The 15,647-nt window shown below is 45.4% G+C and overlaps 1 protein-coding gene across 29 annotated transcripts in view; it reads left to right on the top strand.

Annotated features, from left to right (window-relative positions):
• The window catches only part of KALRN (kalirin RhoGEF kinase), a 641,465-nt gene that overhangs the window by 2,195 nt on the left and 623,623 nt on the right, over positions 1-15,647 (top strand). The window lies entirely within an intron of this gene.

The following is a 15,647-nucleotide window of genomic DNA, read 5'->3' as shown; positions in this document are numbered from 1 at the left end:
GGAATCTTTGTCCCAAGGAGTCCAATAAGTTATGGGGGCCTTGTGCATCTGCCCTCTTGTTTGATCAGTTGGATTAGAGGACGTGAACTGGTGGGGTCAGGGATCAGGTTAGCTCTGCAGGCTCTCTGCACTTCCATCTGTTTCCTAAACTCATTGCCTTGCCCTGGAGGTCATCTCTAGGGAAGGGGGTGGGGTGCTTTGTTGGGGAGACTTGTGGCTTTAGAAGTCAAGACTCGATTGGCCTGTATGTTCATTTTGTAGTTGGTCTGGAGAGGAAAGAGCCAGAGGACAGGAGCTGATGCCAGGGCCTGGAGAAATCAGAGGGAGCCCCTGTTACTCTATCCTGCCTCCCAGGGTGCAGTCTTACCTCCCTCCATCCCTCACTCCTTCCTTTTCCCCAGAGATGGTTTCTATATACACATTCTCTCTCTCTCTCTCACACACACACACACACACACACACACAGAAAGTCACACACCCTGCCCAGGACCCAAAGCATGGATTCTAAAGAGGTTCCTGACCTGAGTTTATAAGCTGGCATCTAGGAGAGAGGTTCTGGGGGGCCTAAGTGGTACCTGGAAATGTTCACTCAGCGGCCTGCGCCTCCCATCTGGGGCAAAAGTCTGCCTTTTCTTAGCTCTGGGGAAAACTCTTGAAGTGTGAACCTTCCCACCTTCCCTTTCTGGACCCCACTTTCATCTTTTGGCAACCACTCCTCCTTCCTCTTTCCAACCATCCAAACACTAGTTCCTGTTCATTCTCTGTCCCAGGCCCTTGGAGCAGAGCTCAGTTTCTGAAGGCTTGCTAATTTCTGACAAATGAATTCACACAGTGTTAATGGTGTTAATGGCCTATAATGGTTCAGTGTGTTACTTTTCCCAGGGCCTTTCAAAACGCAACATGTGCCTTACATTGTCTAGCCTTGGCTCAAATCACAGAGTAAATGGCAGACTGGGGTCTGTCTCCTGTGGGACTCCTGTTGGGGATTTTCTCCTTCCTCCTTGGGTAGCCTTTTTGAGCAGGGGCTGGGTCTGATGTGCACTTAGAATCAGAGAAAGGGTAAGTCTTCAATGCACAGGGCTGGAAGTGACTGATGACTGTAACAAGTTGCAAGAGGGAGTGTAGGCTGCCCTGGCTGGGTCTAGGACCACTCCCTCCCACCCTGAAGTGGCCTTCTGTGCTCTGCTTCCTGATTTTGCCCCCTCTAGTCTCTAGCCTGGGCTCATGCTGGGGATTCTTAAGCTGGAAAAGCCTGTATTTCTTAACCCTCTCCCTTCTGATTCCCTGTCTTTATGGAACATAGCACTATACCTGGTAGGCTAGACAGATTATAAATTCATTCACCTGAACAATTGAGAAACCTTCAAACACATTTTCAAAGTCCCTAGCACCAGGGTTACCCCCTACTTTCTGGTGGAAAATTTTACATGTACAAAGACCAGACTGGCAATTGCTTTGTCAAAACCCTTGCCTAAGGTGCTTCTAATTAGGCATGTTGAGAATAGTTCTGTCATTTTGGTTCCTTACTTGTCCTCTTTTGATTATTTTGGTATTTCAGTTCTCTCGACCAACTGATGAAGCTAGATTCCCTAAATCTCATTTCCCTGCATGCACACGGACACTAACAACCCCTCCCCCCAGCCCGATCTTCTTGTAGAGTGGTGGATTCCATAGCATGTTCCTGGGAATTCTCTGTCCCAAGCCTGGGAAAAGTGTGTCGCAGTAATTTTATTGATCATAGTTATGAGGCAGAGGAGGGGAAATATGGGAACTCAGAACTGGGAAGAGAAACCATTTGGAATAGAAAACCTCACAAGGACTTTTCAACTCTTACTAGGAGCCTTCTGCTGTCCAGGGTGCTATGGAATACAGACGAAATATTCAAAGTGTTCTTTGACTTTGAGGAACTTTAAAAAGAAGATTGACAATTACTGCTCAATTAGAGATTAATTGCTAACCATTATGGTGCTTTAAGATAAAAAGTTGATGGAACTACAGAGGAGTGGAGCTGAGGGGAGCCCTTGAAAGGGGATGGAGAGTGGGAGGAGCAGCCTGGGCAAAGGCACAGAGGAGGTTGGGGTATTGACATCGAGGATCGAGGATCGTGGGGCAGACTGAGTGGAAGATGTAGGTTAGGGAGGAATGGGAAACAGGGATGGTAAGGAGGGCAGGGCCAGATAGGGAGAGTCTTGGAAGCCCCAGAGAGGAACTTGGGTTTGATACAAGGGCAGTAGGGAGGTTCTTGAGCAAGGGCTCATCCTGAAGGAAGTATTTAGAAAGGTTAATCTGGGGGTAATATAATTGATGAGGCAGAGAAGAGAGGGAAAGAATCCAAGCAGATGCAAAAGTGATCCGGAGCTGAGAAGGAAGGGGCTTGGTCTGGATTGGTGGCGTAAAGGGTGGGGAATGAGGGGCAACTCTTTTTTTTTTTTTTTGAGGAAGATTAGCCCTGAGCTAACTACTGCCAGTCCTCCTCTTTTTTGCTGAGGAAGCCTGGCCCTGAGCTAACATCCATGCCCATCTTCCTCTACTTTATATATGGGACTCCTACCACAGCATGGCGTTCCAAGCAGTGCCATGTCCGCACCCAGGATCCGAACTGGTGAACCCCGGGCTGCTGAGAAGTAGAACGTGGGAACTTAACCGTTGCGCCACCAGGCCAGCCCCCAGGGACAACTCTGAGAGACATTTTCAGAGGCAGAAATGTGGGGGATTTCTTGACAAACTAGTTATGGGGGAAAAGGAAATTAAGCCCATGAGGAAACGGAAGTAGCTGGGTTAAGAGTGTAGAGGACTGAAAGTGTCCCAACTGACATGGTCAGGTTGAGACCAGGAGCCAGTTTTGTGGGCAGATAATGACATTAGCCTTGGACATGGAGAATTGGAGATGATGGAGCGACATCCAAGTGGAGTTTTGTGAGTAATGTGGGACTCAAGACATGAGCATGGGCAGGAGGTTAGGGCTGGTGGTGCGGACTTGGAGGCCTTCTGGGTCAAGGCTGGATGCAGCCGAAGCTTTGTGAATGCATTGCCTCTCAGAGGGAGGGAGTGGAGGAAAGAGGGGAAGGGCTCAAGTTAGAATTTTGGGGAGAAACTCTTATTTAGGAAGTGGCAGCAAAGGAGATGTGATCCTGGAGACCCCAGGGAGTAAGCATGGCTTCTGATGTGATGACAGGCTGCAGACAGGTTGAACAGGAGGAGCGCTGGGTAAGTGTCACTGGTTGTGATGAAAAGAAGGCCACTGCAAGCTCTTGGGAGCATAGTGTTAGAAGAGGCATTTGGAGTAGGGATTTGGGGTGATGGATCGGAATCAGTTCCTTGCGGAGTTTATCAGTGAAAAGAAAGAGAGGTTGGGTGCTAGTCAGAGTGGGTGTTATTAATGTCAGGAAAAGGAGTTTTCATTTTTTGCCAGAGAGTCAGAAGAGATTTGGACATGGAACGGAGAAAGCTAGGGGACGGGAAAAACGGAAGATGCTAGATGGATTGTTGAGTTAGGACCTGAAGAGGTGAGACAAGAGCAGGTTCCCCAACACAAGGAAGAGCGTAGTTTTGGTGAGCAGAGGAGAAACCTCTTCCGTTAAGACTCAAAGGAAAACAATTAAGAGGTTAAATGAGAAAAGAGTGATGTGGAAATATCTCCTCCCTGTGTCTTTCTGCTGAGCTTCAGTCCTGTGAGTCCAGATATTTTCACCTGGAGGGTTTGCTGTTCCTTGAGCTTCGGCCAGACTCTAACTTGACTCCGTGTGTCTTTCCAATGGCCCAAACCAGATCCTTCTCTTGTCTTCTTTAATTCTGTAAGTGACATCTTCTCTCTCCCAGTCATGATATTTAAAACTTTGGTATTGTCTGTGAGGACTCTCTCTCCTCTAACAAACTCTATTGACTTATCGTTCATAGTTAGCCCTTGTTGTTCATCTGCGGGGTCTCTGTGAGAGGCCAGGACCCATTATGCCACCCATGGACTCCTTTAGTGGCCTTCATTCTTTCCCCCTGGAATCTGCTCTCTCACCCTGACTCCAAGTTGGCATCTGCAGGCAGATTACACTTCCTAAATCACTGCTTTCACCACATCACTACCTGCTTTATGAACCTACAGTGACTCCCTAGTGCCTTCAGGGTCAAGTCCTTACTTCATAGCTCAGTTCCAGCCAGGCTGCTCTTCTGCTGTCCAAGGGCAGTTTGACTCACGTTCCCCTTGAATCATCCACCCCCACACCCCCACTCTCCAAATCCAACTCATTCTTCAGGATTTGAGCCCCACCTTCTTCTGGGAGCTTTCACAGCTCACAAGACCACTGTCTCCTCCAGATTCCTAGGCACTCACTGTCTATGCTCATTTTCGCACTTCACGAGTGGTACTGTATTGTTTTTAGCCCTTTCTATACACATTGGGCTTGTCTTCCCATTGAAGTTGCTTATTCTTTGGAGATAAGGAAAAAGTCTTTTAAAAAGCTTGTGATTCATCCAAACCAAAACCAAAACAAATCACCTCCCCCTACTATAGACAAAGCAAACATGGCAAAGGATAAGTAGTTGTTGAACGTAGGTGGTGGCATATTGGTGTTCACTGTATGATTCTTTAACTTTTCTCACAGATGATAACCCCATCCCACTTAAACTGAGGAACTGGACATTATCATGTCCAGATCATAGAGAAGGGAGATTTTTTTTTTCTTTTTTTTTAAATATTGGCACCTGGGCTAACAACTGTTGCCAATCTTTTTTTTTTTTTTTCTGCTTTATCTCCCCAAATCCCCCCTGTACACAGTTGTATATCATAGTTGCAGGTCCTTTTAGTTGTGAGATGTGGGACGCCGCCTCAACGTGGCCTGATGAGCGGTGCCATGTCTGCGCCCAGGATCTGAACCCTGGGCCGCTGCAGCGGAGCGCGCGAACTTAACTACTCGGCCACGGAGCCGGCCCCAGATTTTTGAATAACACCTTAGATTTGTGTGTAAATCTTTGAGTAAATATCACCACCCTCTCTCTGCATTGCCAGGTACCTGAAAGGGGAGGGGTCTCTTACCTCCTGAGCTCTCTTTTGCAGCAAAGGAAAAATATCTCTTTTTGACATGGTGCTTGGTGCTCCAGAATGTAAACATGATGCTTAATTCAATGTTTATTGTTCCTTCTTGATTCTCCTCCTCTTCCAGCCGGCATGAGTTGGGCTTTTGGTCACACCATTTTCCGGGAACTTCTGGGGGAGTATTGAGAGAACTTTGTTGTTCTGGAGAGGGAATGCTATGAATATTTTTAATATCAGATTTATATAGGCTGTTTCTATTGAATATGTTTTAGAACATATCAGTGAAATCCAGGTGGACCTCCATAAGATTTGGGAGGCTTTGCTTCATCCTTGTGCTACCAATCATCAATAACTTGATTATTGGCACATTCTCTCCAATTGTATTTGAGAATCCTTTGGGGGATGTAAGAGGTATTGGAATAAACTGCAGTTACAGAAGGAAATTAGATGATAAATAGGAAAAATCTTCCTGACTGTAAATATCAATAAAACACAAATAGGTGAAATTAGTGGTTCTTCTTAGATGTTGGAGAATGAACAATTTTGCTTTTCAAAGTTCTTTCGGGTTCTGAAACTTGGCAATTTACTTTTTTTTTATTCTACTCCCCAAAGCCCCCCAGTACCTAGTTGTGTATTCTAGTTGTGAGTGCCTCTGGTTGTGCTATGTGGGACACAGCCTCAGCATGGCCTGATGAGCAGTGCCATGTCTGCACCCAGGATCCGAACCAGCAAAACCCCGGGCCGCCAAAGCGGAGCCCGCGAACTTAACCACTCAGCCACGGGCCGGCCCGTGGCAATTTACTTCTGCAGATAGTATGGCATGGCCCAGTGGTTCTCAACTGGGGGCAGTTCTGTTCCCCTGGGAACGTTTGGCAATGACTTGAGTAAGGGGTTGCTATTAGCATCTAGTGGGTAGAGGTCTAGGATGCTGCTAAACATCTGTAATGCACAGGGCAATAAAGAATTATCCAGACCCCAAGTGTCAATAGTGCTGAGATTGAGAAACCTTGGTATAGCCAGAAGACCATGGGGTTTGGACCAGATAGGCTCAGCACTAACTAGAGGTAGAATCTTGGGTAAATTATTTACTGTCTCTCATCCTCAGTCTTCTGCAAAATGGGACTACGAATTCTGATTTTACAGATGGAGAGGATTAAATAGGAAAAATGTGTAAAAAGCATCCAGCCATTTCCAACACACAGTAGGGGCACAAGAAATCCTAGCTGCCCTTGTTGTTCCTGCTGTTTTAATTATTACATGAATGTGGTGGCAGAGAGGCTGGGGCAATTTCCAGAAGGAGTGCTGTGCAGGGCTTTTGATGTGGAGTGGGAGAAGGTGCTGGAGAGGCAGCGTGATGGTGTGCAGGGAGCCTGTGTGGAATCTGAAGGCTAGAGCTTGGGCCTCAGCTTTCTTTCATTCATTCATTTAATCATTGGTTTGACAAATATTTATTGAGTGCCTCCTGTTCCACGTACTGTGCTGTGGGAGTGTATAAAATCATTATGAGAAAGAATGCAGAGCAGGGAGGGGAATGGACATAAATAGACCCCCTCAGAGAGCACTCGGATTTAAGGCGGTGGGAAAAGGAGAAAAAGCCTGTGAAGGAGGCTGAGAAGGTCAGGCAAGAGAGCAGGAGGTGAACACTCCCCTTTGCTCTCTACTTATCGGAATGACTTGGGTAAGTGACTTTGTCATCTGTATAAGATGAGGATAATAGCCCCCTGCCCCCTAGCTCCCTTATAGGGCTGTTGAGAGACTCAAATAAGATACTGTATGTGAAAGGCCTTTGTAAGTTGTACAGTTCTATCCAAATATATGTAGATAGTTCCTTCCAAATAGAACATTTTTTACTCTAAGTGCCTCTTCTGACAAGTATTATCTTATTTAATCTGACCTCCATGGGACCTTTCCAATCCAGGAAGGGAGCAATCCTTCTCAGTTTGGTTTCCCAGGGGACTGGATGGGGCGCCCTCCTTACAGCAAGTCAGGGCCCTCCTGTTCTCTCCTCCTCTGCAAAAGTATAAAAATGCTAGCCCCCAGCCCCTCAGGCCCTGGGCCACATGGCCCCGTGCCATCTGGAGGAGGCTGGCAAGAATGGAGTTCTTGCTTCTGTCGACCTCAGGTGGGTGCAGCGAATCAGTCCCTTCCTACCCCTTCTCTCTCTGTGTGCGGTTCAGACTCCTCCTGCCATTCCTTTGTGTGTGAATGACTGGCAGCAAAATAACTAGGAAATGATTGACAGCCACAGGGCTGTTGGATCAATAGAGCTGCTTGAAATCGTGTCTGCTGAGGAGTGAGGGAACAGAAAGAATCAGCTGAGAGGACAGAGCAATTAATTCAGAGGAGTAAAGAAGAAACTGTTGGAGAATTAGCTTTGTCTCCTCCCCTTCTGTCCCATGGCATTATTAGAAGGGAGCTGGACATTAGCTGGAAAACATGGATTCGAGGGATAAACAAGTAGGAGAGTGAAAAGTGGCAGAGGAGCTGTGTCCTCAGGGAAGTGGTTACTTCTGTATTTGAGGCTTGCAGGATGGGTAGGATTTGGATGGGGAAGACGGCAAGTGCTGTGTTCCCAGTTGGGGAATGGTGTTAGAAGGAGATGAAGATCCAGGGTTTGGGGCAGTAAGTGGTCCAGTGTCTGTGACTTAGAGGAAGCAGGTGGCGGATCAATGGGAGAAAAAACTCAGAAGGGAGTGAGGACCAGGTTGATTGATTGCTTCATTTATCAAACACCTACTGGACTCCTAGATCATAAAGGGCTTTGACTGGCAGGCCAACGAGTTTAGTCTTTCTGCAGTTTGCTTTCTGGAGCCACTAAAAGTTTCTGAATGGGTTGGTGACATGATCAGGAAGGTAAGTCTGACAACCCTGTAGAGGGTCAGTTGGAATGGGGAGGTACTGCTGGCTAGGGCTGGACTAGGAGACCACTGTGATAAGTTAGGAGGGTCTGAGCTTGAGACGCCACGGTGAAAATGGAGAGGAGGGGATGGAAATGAGGGACCTTGTGGAGGTAGAGTTTATAGGACTTGGCAAGAATCAAAGATTACTCCAAAGCTTGGAGCCTGGGTGACTGAGAGGATGGAGGTATCCTAAATGAAAATCAGGAGTTAAGAAGAGGAGGAGCAGCTGTGGGGTGGCAGGAGGAGAGGGAGGGCTGGGGAATTTGCTTTGGGACATGTTGCATTTCAGGTGTCAGTGAAATAGCTAAGGGAGGTGTTGATTCCGTAGGCGGATAACGAAGGGATTCTGGAGCTTTGGAGGGAGGCCAGAGCCGGAACTATAGATTTGGGAGATATCTTGTAAGAAGTTGTGGCTGGAGCTATCAGAATAGATGAGATAATAAATGAAAAGCATGTACAGACTTAAGGGCAGAGGGCCAAGGACAGAGCTGTAGACTCCAGTGAAGGGCTGGAGGAGACCCAGGAGAGAGCAGTACTTGGAGAAAAACAGGTCCTTGCAGGGTCTGATGCTGCAGAGAGGTTGACAGAGATGGGGACCCAGCAAAGCTCCTTGATTCTGGAAATTGGGGATCATTGGTAACCTTTGAAATAACAGTTTAATAGTGTATGGGAGGTGGAATTCAAATTGCTGTGGGAATGGGGAGTGAGAGGATGGGGAGGAAGTGGTGGGAGTGCATATAGATGACTCTTTGGAGAGGTTTGGCTGTGAAGGGAAGGTTAAAAATAGGAAGGTAGTTGGAGATGGGTAGCAGAGTTGAGGGGAGGCTTTTTTTAGGTAGGGAAGATATGTGAATACCTACAGGTGGGGAGGAGAGAGAAGGCAGGCCTGAGGAAAAGAATGAATGTTTAGGTAAGGGAGGAGCAATTGATGAAGGAAAGTCCTGGATGAGCCTGGAGGGGTGGATCTCAAAGTCACCTGAGGGGTGAGCCTTGGGCCAGAGGAGGAGACTAGGGGAAGGCTGATTTAGCAAAGTAGCTGGCTGGCGAGGACCTGAGCTGAGGGCACAATGTGCCTTATTGACAGCTCCAGTAGAGAGAGCATCAGCGGGCTTGGGGTTTTCGGGGCTAGTGGTGCCATGCCTGGGGAGGGTAGTGCCAGAGGAGGGCAGCGTGAAATGGGTGAGCTGGGTTGGTGGAGGCCCTTGGGCCGAGAAGCTGGAAAGAAAGGCTGGGAGATCCCAAATTAGCAATCCTTTTAGAAATGCTGGTGGCTTTCTTTTGCAGGCTGAAGTGGGATTTGCTCCAGGCTATAGTGGGGTCTGCAGAATCACCTCCTACAGAGTGTGAGTCAGAAAGGCACGGTTAGTGGGGTGGAGGGTGAATGAGAAGAGGAGGGAGGGAGAGGGACTCAGGCAAGAAGGTGTCCTGCAGCCTCCTGGGGAGGGGTCCTTGCCCGGCTATCAGGTACTGTATCTACCAGGGATGGGACCTGCTGTTGAATTTTCCGTTTCCTTAATGCCTCTAAAAGCCCTAGAATAAAGAGGAAGCAGAATAGGGATCGTGGAAGAGCCTCTTGCCCATTCTTCTACATAAAGAGGAACAAGAGGGAAGATGCTAGTGAGCATACATGTTCCACTGGCACCAAAGCACTCCCTTTGACCTCAACTCTCATTTTAGGGGCAAACCCAAGAAGGGTCATCAAGTGAAAAAGCCCCGTTTCATCAAAGGCTCCTCAGGGGCCTTACATGGCCCTCCGGAGAGGTTGGGAGCAGGATGCTGGGGGCTGCTATTACCAAAAGGTGGGCTGTGGGGAACTGGGCTTACATTCCCTAGAGTAGAAGGAGGTGGGACTTTCCTTAAGTGCTGCCCAGTCCCAGAATCTTAGTCTTAAAACAGAACAGGAACTTACTAGCTGTGTGACCTTGTGCAAGTTACAACCTCTTGGAGCTTCAGTTTCCTGATCTATAAATGGGTAAAAAAAAAATCCTTACCTCTCAGGATTGCACTATGTTTGTAGATATATTGTATATTGAGGTAATTATATTCACAGTGTAAATAGTAATAGAAATGGGATTATATTACTAGTAGTATAGCATGATTATATATAATATGATATTACTAGTATGACTATATTACATATGTAATATATTATAATTATATTACTAGTTAGATGAATCTCTTTATTTTCCCATTGATGATAATCAGGATGGTTCAATAGCTTCCTTCCTCTCCCCTCCCTGCTCCCTTTTTTCTTCCCTCCCTTCCTTCCCTCTGTAACAGTGCAGAGATCAATACCAATGTGATTTTTAAGCCTGCAATTACAGTTATCCAGGGCATAACAGGCAGGCACTGGGAATGTGGCTAAAACCCCCAGCTTTTAGGCTCTTACCCTGCAGCCCAGGGACAATGGGAATCTATGGGGCTGGGGGTGGGGTATTCAGTTGGCAGCTGGACAGTGGGCTAGAAGGAGACCCCGGAGACTGGCAGATGGTTAATTGGATGTGACAAAAGGGGGCTGGGAGGAGGGGTCTGGGGATCCTGGGGGATTCCTGTCTCTGACTTCTTACTGTCCTGGAAAGGAGATTGTGGGGAGAGGGAGGAGTATCTCCAGGAGCAGTTGGGGAAAAAGATTGGCAGGACTCCATGTTGGATGTGTGGCCATGGAAGGACAGCTTACCACTGGAAGTAATGATTTGGTTTAATTTGGAGGGTAGATGCAAGATATTAAGTCTCTTCTCTGTACCCCAGTATATTGGCACATAATAGGCTCAAATACTTGGATATAAAGAGGATGCTTAACCAGATATTGGAACAGTGCATTTTTCTAGACATTCTTCATGATCCCAACCGCTGAATTTTGACAGCTAAATATCATTATTACTTTTGATGAGAACTGGACAAAGAACTGATCAATTTCAGCAGGATACTAGATTTTAGTGAGTGGATCTCTTCATTCATTCTTGTACTCATTCATTCAAATGTCAAACACCAGCTGTGTCCCTACTAAGTAACAGCCACTGGGGGTACCCAAACAAATTAAACATAATCTTTCCCACAAGGATGGTAACAGGCTGGTGGGATTGACTGACACGTAAACAGATAATTTAATTGCAGTTTACTTTAACAAGAGCCATAAAGAGGATTGCGTGCTGTACTTTGAGAGTATAGAGGAAGGATCAACAACCTCATCTGGATGCATCTGGGAAGGTTTCGTTGAAGACGGGATACTTAGACTGATATAGATGAGGAGGAGGTAGGAATGAAGACAGACCACTGTTCAGGAAGTTTGATAACAAAAATGAGGAGAAAAATAAAATGGTATTGAGAGGACATTTTGGGAGTACTGGTAGTATTCTGTTTCTTGATCATAGGTGTGATCCATTTATAAAATTTCCTTGAGCTGTAGACTTGTTTGTGCAATTTTGTGTGTGCAAATTCTACTTCAATGAAAATGTTTTTAAAGTTGTTTTTCTTTTCAGAGAGAGAAAAATCTTTGTATGTTTGAAAAAGTCATGGAAAGCGACAGTGGTAGAGACTGAAGGTGTTAGAAGGTGGAATGTGTGTGGGTGGCGTACCAGAGTGTGCACTGGCTTCCTCATAAGTCAGAAAAGGATGAGATTCCCAGGCAAAGAGGTTATCTCTGGAATGAAGGGCCTCTTCTTCCTCTGTGACTGTGGGAAAAGACCAGGTTGTATTCAGGTTAGATGCTAGAGCTCTTATTAAGCTGACCTGAGTCATCTCTGTGAATGGGAGCCAAGGTCATCTGACAGACTGGAGGATGTGGAGAATCTCAGAAGAGAGGAGACTAACTGGATCCATTCTCTGGAGAATGAGTGACACTTGCATAAAAGAATGATCTGTCCAGTTGAGTTCAAAGTTGACCAGGTCTGCGGGCTTCGGCACCTTGCTGAGCCCTGGAGGCTCTGGAGGTGAGGTGAAAACAGCAGACTCTTGAGTTCTTGGGTGGTGCCTTGGACAGGATGCCACGGGTCGGGGTAAAGTGTGCACTCTACTTGTTTGGACCCTAGCCTCTTCTCAAGACCTTACTGAACGTTGATGATCTAAGGCCTTTTGGAGGCCCTATCTTGGAAGATGGTCGTGTCTGTTTTCCCCAAGTAGGCTGTACACACTTTTTACTTTGAACTTGTCTATATTCTTTTCAACACCCATTCTAGTGCCTTGCAGATAATACTTGCTTGATTAGTATTTGTTGGCTTGACTTTTTTTTAGTTTAAAACAGAGCTATTTATTGGTTTATAGGTCATTTGGGAGTTTTATAATGAAAGACTATGCTGAGGAAATGAATCGTTTTTTGTGGACAGGCAATTTTACCTTAAACAAAAAGACCTATGAAATCAATATTGACTGTGATGTATAGTGTATAACTCTTGTTGATTCTGGATTAATTAGATGGGACTCCTTTTGTTGCTTGCTTACAAATATTCATATATTTCATAGGTGCTGGAACAGTAAAGATTCACTCTTCTTTCAGAAAAACCCACATAGCAAAGTTCAAAAATACAAATGGAACCAACTGATCAATATTGAGTGAGTGTCTGCCATGTGCCCAGTAGTATGGCAGATACTAAGGAGGCTGCTAAAGATGAGTAACAACTGGTCCTTGTCTCTGAAGAGTTTATGGTCTTGTTGGGTTGGGGGGAACTAATGTAGGAAAAAATGACTAATTGGAGATCCATCAGAAAGGGAGTTTTACTCATTTATTAGTTTACTTAATATGTATTTATTGTCTATAAACTAAAAGATAATTTAAGTGTACACAAAGTTTCATTTAGAGAGATTTTATTTTATTTTACTTTTTTTGAGAAAGATTAGCACTGAGCTAACATCTGCTGCCAATTCTCCTCTTTTTGCTGAGGAAGACTGACCCTGAGCTAACATCCGTGCCCAACTTCCTCTAGTTTATATGTGGGACACCTACCACAGCATGGCTTGACAAGCGGTGCCATGTCCGCACCTGGGATCTGAACCAGGGAACCCTGGGCCGTTGAAGCGGAACGTGCGAACTTAACCACTGTGCCACTGGGTCAGCCCCTAGAGAGATTTGATTTTTGATACACTTTCATAGGACATTTATTTTTTTTCTAAAGTTATTTTTTATTATAAAAGTTATGCTAGCTCACTGTAGAGTATTTGGAAAATATGATGAAGTATAAAGGATAGAAAAGCCACTGTAAACCCATTACCCAGAGAGAACCCCTGTTTGTTAATTTGAGATATTTCATTCTGGTGTTTTTTCTTATATGTCTTCTTTACCTTGATCCATGGTTTTGTTTTGTTTTGGTGAGGAAGATTGGCCCTGAGCTAATATCTGTTGCCAATCCTCCTCTTTTTACTTGAGGAAGATTGTCCCTGAGCTAACATCTGTGGCAGCCCTTGTCTATTTTGTATATGGGACACTGCCGCAGCATGGCTTGATGAGCAGTATGTAGGTCCACGCCTGGGATCCGAACCTGTGAGCCCTGGGCCTCCGAAGTGGAGTGTGCAAACTTAACAGCTATGCCACTGGGCTGGCCCCTCATGGTTTGTTTTTTGATCATTGAATTAAGGTGAAAAACAAGTTAGGGGGAATAGACTTTTTCCTAAATGAAGCCATTTTCCCCAATTAATTTAAATGTATGCTACATCAGCACATATCTATTGAGCAAAGTAAGACATTCATAAGCCAATTAATCTTTATTTGGGGATAATGTGGAAAGACAAGAGGATCCATTGGTTGTTTGGAGGAGTAGCGGCATTGACACTTACTGTTGTAAAAAATATTTACACAAAAGTACAGGAGCTATGGTCAAAAGTGAATGCTCTTTCTCCCTCCTTCTTGATGTGATAAATTCAACAGATGTATGTACCCGTTGCATGTCTAAGTACATGTTTATACAAATGCAGAGCTTTCTTTCTTGTTTTATTTAACAAAAAGAGAATCATGCTATACCTATTATTCTGCAACTAACCTTTATCACTTTATAATTGTGGACATTTTTCTATGTCACTACGTATCACTCTACCTCATTTGTGTTAAGAGTTGTGTTACATTCTGTTGTGTGGGTGTGCCATATTTTATTTAACTGGACATTTATAGCCCAGCCTTTCTGTGGGCCAGTGTTTGTTCTGGGACATTATTTGGTCCAAAGAGTAGCAAGAAGGGTCAGCCATTTTTTGATCCTTTTCAAAGGTGACTGTAGGACAACTGTAGGTTTGGGAGGCTTCCTCTGCTTTTATCCTCAGGCGACAGGGAGAATAGCCAGTCCCTGTTCTCTGAAGGATAGCTTTCTGTGTAATGTTTAAGGGCGCTTTTGTTAGTGACATTTAAATAAATGGTAGAGGCCATTCTTGGGTTCTTTTGCTGTGCGCCTTTAAGTGACTTAGGGGCCAGATATGCAGTCACAATTAGCCAAAAAAAGCCACATGTGTTCTGTGGGCTTGACTGAAAGTCAATTCTTATACCACAGGTATGGAAGTGCTTTAGGTTGTGTGTGCAAAAGCCACGGTCTGTGTTTGGTTAGAAGAATCCAAGGATGTGATTCGAGAGACCTTGGTTTCCAATTCTGCCCACCGCTAATTAGCTCTGTGACTTGGCTGAGCCAGTTAACGTGTCTGTTTGTACAGATGGGACCTCTCTTCTCTTTCCTCAGCTGAAGGAAGAGGTAAGCAGGCTTGCCCTGCCATACCTCATAGGAATCGTGTGAGATAAAGACAGATAATAGCAGGAAAATGCTTCTGACAAACAAAACTGCTGACTAAATGAAAAGAGTTTTTGTCGGCTGCCTTTCTCTGGGGTCTCCCTCGATTTTGAGTGTGGTTGAAAGCTGAGCCAGGGGACTCAGATGGCAGTGACAGCCCAAACTGCATTTAAGGACTGTACATTTTTTCATGTCTGGTAGGAAATTGGCAGCACTAGAGGTGGAGTGAAATGTTTCGTGATGTGTTCCATTTGCTTTTGGAAAAAAGTCCTGTGTATGACTGTGGAAGAGGTGGAAGCGTGGTTTATCTAAGTGCCCAGAAGGACTGCGGTTTTCTTTCTGATGGGTGACAGTGTAGCTCAGTTGCACACTTACTTCTTACTACACAGACGTGCAAAGAAAATGTAGCTTTCAAAATTTTCTAACATGGAACTAATCTTTCTCATCAGTGCCCACCCCAACTTGATTAGTTTTTGGTATATTAGGTTTTGTTTCTTTTTCGTTTTCCTGGATCAGTCTTTTTGGATGACTCTGTCAGATACATTGCTCAGTCACTCACATTTTCTCCTGCTCTCCCTCTTCTCTTCCTAATGGGGTCTGAGTGCATGGAAGTGCACATGTGAACTTGTGGGGGTATTAGGGGCACAGCGGGAGAAGGGTGCTTAGAAGCATAGCATGATAACTGGATTCCCCTGGTCTTTGCTTTGTGGAGGCTGGTCTGGTCTGTTCCCTGTACTGGTGTTTGAGAAGGCTAGACCTGTCTTACTTTTTGGGGTATTGTGCTGATACCCAGCGCTAACATTCGTGTCCTGATTATTTGTCTATAGGGTCAAAGTCCCTGCACATGGCAGCCTCCTAGTCCTGACCCTAGGCCTTTGCCTGGTCACTGTCTCTCTGAGCATCTTTGAGTACCATCATCAGGAAGAGATGAAATATGTGGATTTCCAGCTCACTCAGTGCCAACTTTGAGAAGATAGAACCTGTGCACTGGCTCATCTAACTAGATACCCACCTTGGCCAATG

The sequence above is a fragment of the Equus caballus genome, chromosome 19 (genome assembly GCF_041296265.1).
Source record: "Equus caballus isolate H_3958 breed thoroughbred chromosome 19, TB-T2T, whole genome shotgun sequence".
Lineage (NCBI taxonomy): Eukaryota > Metazoa > Chordata > Mammalia > Perissodactyla > Equidae > Equus > Equus caballus.
This window is presented reverse-complemented; position numbering and strand designations above follow the sequence as displayed.